Consider the following 10303-nt stretch of genomic DNA (forward strand, 5'->3'; position numbering starts at 1 on the left):
ACTCTGAAAAGGTAACCTTTGAGCTGAGATGCAAATGACAGGAAGGAGGGAGACATACAGAAGGTCATCTAGGGAAAGAGTATTCCCAACTCCTCTTCTAGGGAAGAGGAGCAGCAAGTGTGAATGCTCTAAAGCAGAAATGAGCTGGGCCTGACCTGTGGTGGTGCAGGTGATAAAGCCTCCACCTGGAACTCTGAGGTCACTGGTTTCAAACCCCAGGCTTGCCTGGTCAAGGTACATAAGAGAAGCAGCTATGAGTTGATGCCTTCTGCTCTTCCCAATCCCCTGCCTTTCTCTCTCTCTCCTCTCTATAAAATCAGTAAGTAAATTTTTTGTTATTGTTATTCAGTGAAAGGAGGGGAGGCAGAAGCAGACTCCCCCATGCACCCCAACCAGGATCCACCCTGCACGCCCACTAGGGGGCAGTGCTCTGCCCATCTGGGGAGCTGCTTGGTTGCTCAGCAACCTGAGCTCTTCCTAAATGCCATCCTCAGCATCTTGGGCCAACTCACTCCAATTGATCCATGGCTGCAGAAGGGGGAGAGAGAGAGAGAGAAAAGTGAGAAGGAGAGGCAGAGGAGTGGAAAAGCACATGGGCACTTCTCCTGTGTGCCCTCACCAGGAATCAAACCTGGGACATCCACACGTGGGCTGACGCTCTACCATCGAGCCAACTGCCCATAAATAAAATCTTTAAAAAAAAGAAAGAAATGAGCTGAGCCAATTTATAGAAACAAAAAGGCCAGTGTGCTCTCAGTAAAGTGAGCAAGGCATTAATAGTGTAGAAGTAGACGGTACTAGGTCGTACAAAGCAAGGTGGGCTGGAGAAACCATCAGATGGGGTTTTAGCAGCACAGAGACCGACTGTTTCACATTTTTTAAGGTGGTTTCATTTATTCAGCATTTGCTGCATGTCTGGCCCTGGGTTTGGCACTGAAGGCACAGTGCCCCCCTGAAGGAAAAGTGGGAATCAGCAGGTTGAGGGGAAAGAAGGAGGCCGCTTTAGGCAGAGAAGAGTCCGAACAAAATTCTGGGGCCAGGAAGCTCGGGGCACCTTCAGCGGCTAGCATGTCGGGGCTAGAATATAGCAGGGCCTTTCCACAGTCCTGGTCTGTAAACCACTGTTCTTCTCCCTCCTTCCTCCTCCTCTCCAGCTCTCTTTCTCTCCTTTCTTCCCTCCCTCTCTCCCTACAGATCCACTTGATTCTGACTTCACCCTCTTCCCCTCCTAAAACAGAAACGAAAGCACTGCAATTACCGAGGGAGGCAGAGGCAGAGGGTAAAGCAGGTCGAGTGAGGTGAAGATCAGCGTCACTGAATATGAAGAAATGCAAATTCATATTGAAGTAAAGCTACTGATTTTAGAGTGATTTCCTGTTACTCTCAAGATCCTGATCATCTGTAAAGGAAAAATCATATTGAACACTTTATTTTTTACTAATCCTTTACTAAGTCATTATGAAAATTTTCAATTTAACAGAAAGGGGGCTTTTGAAGTAAACTTTGTATTAAGTGTAACAGAGAGGCCCTGGCCGGTTGGCTCAGCGGTAGAGCGTCGGCCTGGCGTGTAGGAGTCCCAGGTTCGATTCCCGGCCAGGGCACACAGGAGAAGTGCCCATCTGCTTCTCCACCCCTCCCCCTCTCCTTCCTCTCTTTCTCTTCTCCTCCCGCAGCCGAGGCTCCATTGGAGCAAAGATGGCCTGGGCGCTGGGGATGGCTCTGTGGCCTCTGCCTCAGGCGCTAGAATGGCTCTGGTTGCAACAGAGCAATGCCCCAGATGGGCAGAGCATCGCCCCCTGGTGGGCATGCCAGGTGGATCCCGGTCGGGCGAATGCAGGAGTCTGTCTGACTGCCTCCCCGTTTCCAACTTCAGGAAAAAAAAAAAAAAGTAAAGTAAAAAAACAAAACGGGAACAAATACAATATTTAAAATAAAGAACAAGTAAATTTAAATCAACAAACTGACCAGACCAGTATTTCAATGGGAACTATGGGCCTGCTTTTGGCTAATGAGATGGTCAATGTGCTCCTCTCACTGACCACCAATGAAAGAGGTGCCCCTTCCAGAAGTGCGGTGGGGGCCGGATAAATGGCCTCAGGGGGCCGCATGCAGCCTGCGGGCCGTAGTTTGGGGACGCCTGGTATAGATACCCGAAATAAGATATACTATATATGGATTTTTTTTCTTATTAAGTGAGAAGAGAGGAGGCAGAGAGACGGACTTCTGCATGCACCCTGACCAACTGGGATCCACCCAGCAAGCCCTGTCTGAGGCTGATGTTCTACCTATCTGGGGCTGCTGCTCCACTGCTCAGCCACCAAGCTATTTCAGCACCTGAGGTGAAGCCATGGAGCCATCCTCAGTGCCCTGGGCCAACTTGTTTGAACCATTTGAGCCATGCCTGCAAGAGGGGAAGAGAGAGAGAGAGAGAGAGAGAGAGAGAAAGGGAAAGGTGGAGAAGCAGATGGTTGCTTCTCCTGTGTGCCCTGACCAGGAATCGAACCTGGGACTTCCACACACCAGGCTGATGCACTATGGTTGAGCCAACTGGCCAGGGCCAAGATATACTATATATGGATACCTGATACATATCCTTATATATCCTTATCTAAATAATAATATACATACATAAACACCCATACCTATGTCCTTTTATATATCTATATTTATATAGAGACAAGTCCATCAATATCTTTGTATATTATATATACATATAGAATATATATATATATATACCCACTTTTTTCTTACACAAATCATAACATACTTTGAGCTCTTCTCTTCTTATTTCATTATTCATATATCTTTTTTTTTTTAGAAATTACATTTAATGGAGTGACATTGCTCAATAAGAGTACATAGGTTTCAGGTAAACATCTCTATCACATATAACTTCTTATTGAGTTGTGTGTTCATAATTCCTGAATCTTATAGTACAATCTATAAGGCATAGGGATCTACTGCATTCTTGTACCCTTGTACATGACTATCGTATCATTATATCATGAACCACAAAATGCATCCCCTCAGACTCCTATTGATGAATTCCTCTTTTAAACCTTTACAACAGTCCTGTGAGGCAGGTATCATTGTTCCAACTTTAGAGAAAAGGATGTCGGCATCCTAAGAGGTCAAGTGACCTGCCCCAGGTTACATCGCGAGCCTGCATTCCAACCCAAGCGTTGTTTTCCCGCCGTGTAAATGACGGTGAGCTTTGCTCTTTCAGAGCTAGAACCTAACAATGTTTGAGTTGACACAACTTGGTCGTATGAGGAGGAGGGATGAGAATGAGGGCAGCAGAGGAGAGAAAACCTGAGAACTTCTTCCTTTCAGAGCATAACTAGGCTGTGTACCTGGAGCCAAGCAGAACATGGGTGTGTTTTTATTTTTATAGAACAATAAACGCTTTTTATAACATGAGCTAAGATAGGAGGGAGGGAGGTTCATTTGCCTTTCCAGGCCTCAATTTTCCTCAGAACTCCAACCCTCCCCCTCCCCAACAAAGCCACCTGTTCGACCACACGCGGGCCTGGGCTTGGGCCTGAAGCCGGGCAGGCCAGAAGCTTGCCCTGCTGGAGCGGCTCCTCAAGACTGTTAATTTTGGCATTCTTTTTCTTTTCATCACATTACTTCTGAATTTTCTTTGATTGTTTTTTAAAGTCTCTTCCTTCTGAAGGGTCAGCTGGGCCCTCATCTAGCGGCCCATGCGGTGCCGGTGCCTAGGGGGACTCGTACCACTGCTGGAAGGGTGTGCTGTCAGGAAGCGCAATGCAGTTCTTTCCGAGGGTCTTGGTGTGGACCGCTCGCTGTCAGATGCAGTGTAGACAACACCAACAATCCCTGTTTTGCATGTACAACACCGAGCCCCGGGAGAAGGTGCCCATGTCCAGCCTGAAGGCATGGCGCTTCTTGTTGCCGGCCCGCACGTGGACTGTGCGTAGGGGACAGGGTTTGCTCTTAGCTTTGGCAGCACGGTGCCCCAGCTCATATTTTTGCTTCTTGTAATGGGACTTTCTCTTGCCCCCCACCTTGTGGCACTGTGCCAGTGGTTCTGAGACATGCCCATGACTCAGCGCCAACTGGAAAAAGCAGAACGGGGGTGTTTTTAATGGTGAATTTAGTCAATGCCTAGATTTTGATGGGGTCCTTAATGGTCCCAAGAGCAGCAAGTACACCCTGGACGAGCTTTGATCGGTCTAGCGTCTCCGGTTCATGTGGGCGTCTTGGTTCCCTTCACAGATTGCTTCTCTCCAAGTGCCTGTAATACTGCGACCAACAAGCAGAAAGGTGACAGTCATTACTGGCATTTGAATAGCAATTTCAAATGTATAAGTGCACTGGAAACGCATGACAGACTTTAGGTGGGAGGGAAAAGCAGCTCTTACTAACCTCTTTTTGGAGATGAGAAAACCAAGATTCTGAAAGAGCAGGCGGTGGCTACGTGAGGGACAGAGGGAGGCCCTGAAACTGGGTCCTCTAATTTAGAGGTCTGTGGTGGAAAAGTGGGTAGCCTTGACCTCAGACACTTATGTCCCAGGTTGGAAACCCTGAGGTCGCCAGCTCGAGCACGGGATCATCAATATGAGTCTGAGGTCCCTGGCTTGAGCCCAAAAGATTTTTCTGGATGTATTGTTTTATTGGCTAATATTGACCATAACATGATGCATCGTAATTGTGAAGGGGAGTGGACCGCGGGGAGGCAGAGAATGGAGCTTGGAGAAGAGAAGGGGGTGGCCTTCAGACTTCTGCCTGGGACTAAATCCTAGCTGCTGTGCTCTCCCTTATTCACTCAACTCTAGCTAATCAAGTCTCAGTTTTGGAACACCCAAAGCCTCATTGACGCACACTATTTCATTTTATTTTGTGTGTGTTTTGTTTGCCCAAATTGCCCCAACCAAGCTCCAAGAACAGGGACCATATATATATATATATATATATATATATATATATATATATATATTTTTTTTTTTTTTTTTTTTAAGAGAGAGAGAGAGAGAAAGGGAGAGACATGAGAAGCATCAACTTGTAGATGTGGCACTTTAGTTGTTCATTGATTGCTTCTCAATACATGCCTTGATGGGGGGCTCCAGCAGTCAGTGACCCCCTGCTCAAGCCAGAGACCTTTGGCTTCAAGATAGCGACCTTTGGGCTCAAGCCAGGGACTTTGGAATCATATTGATGATCCCGTGCTCAAGTTGGCGACCTCAGGGTTTCCAACCTGGGACATAAGTGTCTGAGGTCAAGGCTACCCACTCTTCCACCACAGGTCAGGCTCTATAACCACCGTATAACATGTTGGTACTAGTGTTACTCCCATTTGACAGATTGGGAAACTGAGGTGCACAGAGACAGAGGGACTTGTCCAAAATCAGAGAGCTAGTGAATAGCAGAACTGGGACCCAGAAGTCAGGTTTCTGTGCCTCCAAAGTCTATTCCATTAACCATCATGTCAGTATTTCTCTGAATGTGGGCCACAAACATCATTGGCAGTGATGGGGTAGCCCTATGGAGTACTGGGGTGTTCATTTTATTTTATTTTTTGTATTTTTCCAAAGTGAGAAGCGAGGGAGGGGTGGGATGGGGGGGCGGGGAGGCAGAGAGACAGACTCCCACGTGCGCCCAACTGGGATCCACCCGGCATGCCCACCAGGGGGTGATGCTCTGCCTACCAGTGGGTGACATTCTGCTGCAACTGGAGCCATTCTAGCACCCCAGGTGGAGCCCATGGAGCCATCCCCAGCGCCCGGGCCAACTTTGCTCCAGTGGAGCCTTGGCTGCGGGAGGGGAACAGAGAGACAGAGAGGAAGGAGAGGGGGAAGGGTGGAGAAGCAGAGGGCGCTTCTCCTGTGTGTCCTGGCCGGGAATCGAACCCAGGACTTCCACATGCCAGGTCGACACTCTACTACTGAACCAACTGGTCAGGGCCTGGGGTGTTCATTTTAAATACCAATAGTTAGGTATTTGTTTTAACATGTCATACAGAAAAATATATAACTAGTATTTTAAGTTCATGATTTCAATAATAACATTTCTTCCCTTTAAAGCAACAATTTATATTAAAAGTTAGTCACTTCTGAAAAACATTAAATAAAAGTACTGGTATGCATAGATAGGGCAAATATGGTAGAGACAGTAACAGTGAAGTTTGGGAATCGCTGCTCAGCCCACCAGTTACTTAAGAAATTTATAATAATTTGTGCATTTTACTGTATATAAATTGTACCTAAAAAAAATGACTGTACAAAAATACTAGATTTAGCCTGCCCTGTGGTGGGGCAGTGGATAGAGCGTCAACCTGGAATGCTGAGGTCACCAGTTTGAAGCCCCGAGGTCACAGGCTCTGAGCACGGGCTCATCAGCGGTGGGTCGCTGATTTAAGTGAAGGATTGTCCACACGATCCCAAAGCTCACCAGCTTGAGTCCAGAGGTTTCTGGCGTGAAGAGCCCAAGGTTGAGCTTGAGCAACGGGACACTGGCTCGGCTCTGGTCAAAACATGTACAAGATACCATCAATGCACAACTCAAGTAAAAGCAGCTACGAGTTGATGCTTCTCACCCTCTCTCTCCCTTCCTCTCTTTCTCTCAAAAAACAAAAACAAAAACCCAACACAAAACAAAACTGGATTCTAGTGACTAATGAGCACACTGAAGCAAGTAGAGGGAAGAGTATTCAAGTCAGCCTCCTTACTCTTTTTTCCAAGTTGAACATTCATTGCATACTCACTGTAGGCAAGTCCTCAAAATACACAGATTAGCAACACAATCTCCCTCTTGAGGACTGCAGAGATATACCAACTGTATAAAGATGATTTTGCGTAAACATGCCCCCCTCCCTAATGTTCCCCCACCCCGTAACCACTTCACTTTTATCTATGTCCATGAGTCTCAGTTTTATATCCCACCTCCATGTAAAATCATACAGTTCTTAGCTTTTTCTGATTTACTTATTTCACTCAGTATAAAGTTCTCAAGGCCCATCCATGTTGTCGTAAATAGCAGTATGTCATCATTTCTCATGGCTGAGTAGATATGTACCACATCTTCTTTATCTGGTTCTCTATCGAGGGACACTTTGGTTGTTTTCGTATGACCCAGAAGGGTGTTTTTTTTTGTTGTTTGTTTGTTTTTTTGTGACAGAGACACAGAGAGAGAGAGACAAAGAGAAGGACAGACAGACTGGGAAGAGAGAGAGATGAGAAGCATCAATTCTTTGTTACAGCACCTTAGTTGTTCATTGATTGCTTTCTCATATGTGCCTTGACTGGAGGGCTACAGCAGAGCAAGTGACCAAGCCAGCGACCTTGGGCTCAATCCAGCAACCTTTGGGCTCAAGCCAGCGGCCATGGGGTCATGTTTATGATCCCATGCTCAAGCCAGTGATCCTGGGGTCAAGCTGGTGAGCTCGTGCTCAAGCCAGATGAGCCCATGCTCAAGCTGGTGACCTTGGGGGTTTTTTTGATCCTGGGTCCTCTGCATCTCAGTCTGATGCTCTAACCACTGTGCCACCGCCTGGTCAGGCCAGAGCTTGTTTCTTTACACAACAGCTACTCCGTATGCCTACTTCTGCTGCTACCATTTGCTCACCTGTGTTCAAGTCCATGCCCAAGTTGACCTGACTCTGAGTGTTCTGCTTGAAATCTAACTAGTGTTCCTGAAGATCAAAACCAGAATTCTGAGCAAGAACCTTGGGAATAATGGGCAAATGAGCATCAGCAAATGCCTGAACTCCAGGTTGAGCCCTGCCCTATACACTGGCCTCATATTAAATCAGGGCTTTTGCCATTGCCAATTCCCCTGCACCAGCACCTGGAACTACACAGCCATCATCAATATTTTATTTTATTTATTTTTGTTTGTTTATTTTTTTACAGAGGCAGAGATAGACAGGGACAGACAGACAGGAACGGAGAAAGATGAGAAGCATCAATCATTAGTTTCTCCTTGCACGTTGCGACTTCTTAGTTGTTCATTGATTGCTTTCTCATACGTGCCTTGACCGCGGGCCTTCAGCAGACCAAGTAACCCCTTGCTAGAGCCAGCGACCTTAGGTCCAAGCCGGTGAGCATTTTGCTCAAACCAGATGAGCCCGCGCTCAAGCTGGCGACCTTGGGGTCTCGAACCTGGATCCTTCCGCATCCCAGTCCGATGCTCTATCTACTGTGCCACCGCCTGGTCAGGCGCCATCATCAATATTTTAAAAAATATTTTATTTATTAACTTTACAGAGAGAGGGGGGTGTGGAGCGAGAAGTTGCTTCACTTTCATTGTTCATTGATTGCTTGTCATATGTACCTTGACTGGGCAAGTCCAGGGTTTCAAACCAGCAACCTCGGCGTGTTGGGTTGACACTTTATCCACTGCACCACCACAGGCCAGATCATAATGAAAAACATGTATTTTCAATAGCATTGTTACTGGCCCTCCAGCCATCTTATTGTATCTTTGACTTCAGTGAATGTGTGCTCATTTGGTCTTTTGAACGTGACAGACCAAGGATTGTTACATTTCTTAATAAAGGGGAACTTCTCTTCTCTCAGTGTATACTCACAGACAAGTCCTACATGTCCCAATCAGAAGTTAGGTAATTTAAAGAATTTAGAGCTACCCCACTACAAGAGTCAACCTTTTCATATTTCTCCAGAACAGTGTTCTTATTTGCTTCTTTATCCTTTTCTATTTTTTATTAATGTATTTTATTTTTTTCTGGAGTGAGAAGCAGGGAGGTAGAGAGACAGATTCCCGCATGCGCCTGACTGGGATCCACCCGGCATGCCCACCAGGGGGCAATGCTCTGCCCATCTGGGGCGTCACTCCATTGTAACTGGAGCCATTCTAGCATCTGAGGCAGAGGCCATGGAGCCATCTTCAGTGCCCGGGCCAACTTTGCTCCAATGGAGCCTTGGCTGTGGGAGGGGAAGAGATAGAAAGGAGAAGGGGAAGGGTAGAGAAACAGATGGGTGCTTCTCCTGTATGCCCTGGCCGGGAATCAAACCCGGGACTTCTAAATGCCAGGCTGACGCTCTACTGCTGAGCCAACTGGTCAGGGCCTGTATTTTATTTTTTGAATCATTTAAATGTATTTTATATTTTGATTTATTTTTATTTGATTGATTTGATGTTAGGGAGAGAGGGAGAGGGAGACAGAGGGAGAGAGAAACATCGATTTGTTGTTTCACTTATTTATGCACTCACTGGCTGATTCTTGTATGTGCCTTGACTGGGGATTGAACCCACAATCTTGGCATATTGGGATGATACTCTAACCACTGAGAAACCCAGCCAGGGCTTCCATATTTCTCCTTGTAGCTCTGTGCCTTCTTTTGCAAGGGCATCAAGAGAAAATGAGTTAATTCCCTTTTGATAAATAACAAATCCTTTTTATCTGAGTCATTAGACTTTCTTTCCATTCTATTATTTTTAAAACTCTATCTTCAAGATTGTTTTTAGAAATTTCTCTCTTCTGCCCTCTTGTAAAAAAATCCAGAATTCACTTGTTTTTTCATATTCTAATGGCACATTGCATGTGAGGATGTATGCATCTCCCATTTTTTTTTTTGTATCAGGATGCCATGCCCTGTGGTCTGAAATGAGACCTCTGATTAAGCTTGTATTGGTTTCAGATTTGTTTCAGCTCCGTGATCTCAACCATGAAGAGGTCAACAGGTTTGTCTCGGTTTGTAACTGTCAAAGTGCAGTCCACTACAGCCTCCGCTAGGACGCCAGCGAGGTCGGCATGAACTTGAGTACCTAAGGATGTTCTGGCCACATCTAGGAGTGTTTCCCTGTTCGTCTCTCTGCTTACTTTGACTTGTTCTAGAAACTGAAGTGCCTTTTCCTTTGCAGCTTCAAATCCTTCTCTGATTATTCCGGGATGAAGACCTCCAGAAACGTAGAGATCGGCCCATTTCAGCGCTTCTCCAACGATCAGGGAATTGAAAGTGGGCACCATCACCCGTGCCGCCTCCTGGACTGTTGCTCCTTTGGCTATTAAGGAGGCGGCTGAGTTTGCATTTCATGAAGCAGCACATGGCCATCTTTAGTAAGCTTGACGTCTCCGGCACTAGAACAAGCATCTTCATGGTGCCTCTCGGCCCCGAGGTAGCCCTCAGAATGTTCTGCAGCCCCCAGCCCACGCTGAGGACTGCCCAGGCTGCCCGTGCTCGGGGCACCCCCGCATGGGGGCTTGAGGCCTTAGCTGCCTGCACAGCTGACCCAGCAGGAGAGTGAGAGACCGGCGTGAAGAATGGCCACAGCTGGCTCCCAGCCTCCTACTTTGAAGTGCATTACAGAAACGAGTCGAGTC

At 46.7% G+C, this 10303-nt stretch overlaps 1 pseudogene; it reads right to left on the bottom strand.

Annotated features, from left to right (window-relative positions):
• Nucleotides 1–7513: 7513 nt before the first annotated feature.
• LOC136403376 (T-complex protein 1 subunit zeta-like) lies at nucleotides 7514–10284 on the bottom strand (annotated as a pseudogene).
• Nucleotides 10285–10303: the final 19 nt, after the last annotated feature.

This window comes from Saccopteryx leptura, chromosome 4 (genome assembly GCF_036850995.1).
Source record: "Saccopteryx leptura isolate mSacLep1 chromosome 4, mSacLep1_pri_phased_curated, whole genome shotgun sequence".
Lineage (NCBI taxonomy): Eukaryota > Metazoa > Chordata > Mammalia > Chiroptera > Emballonuridae > Saccopteryx > Saccopteryx leptura.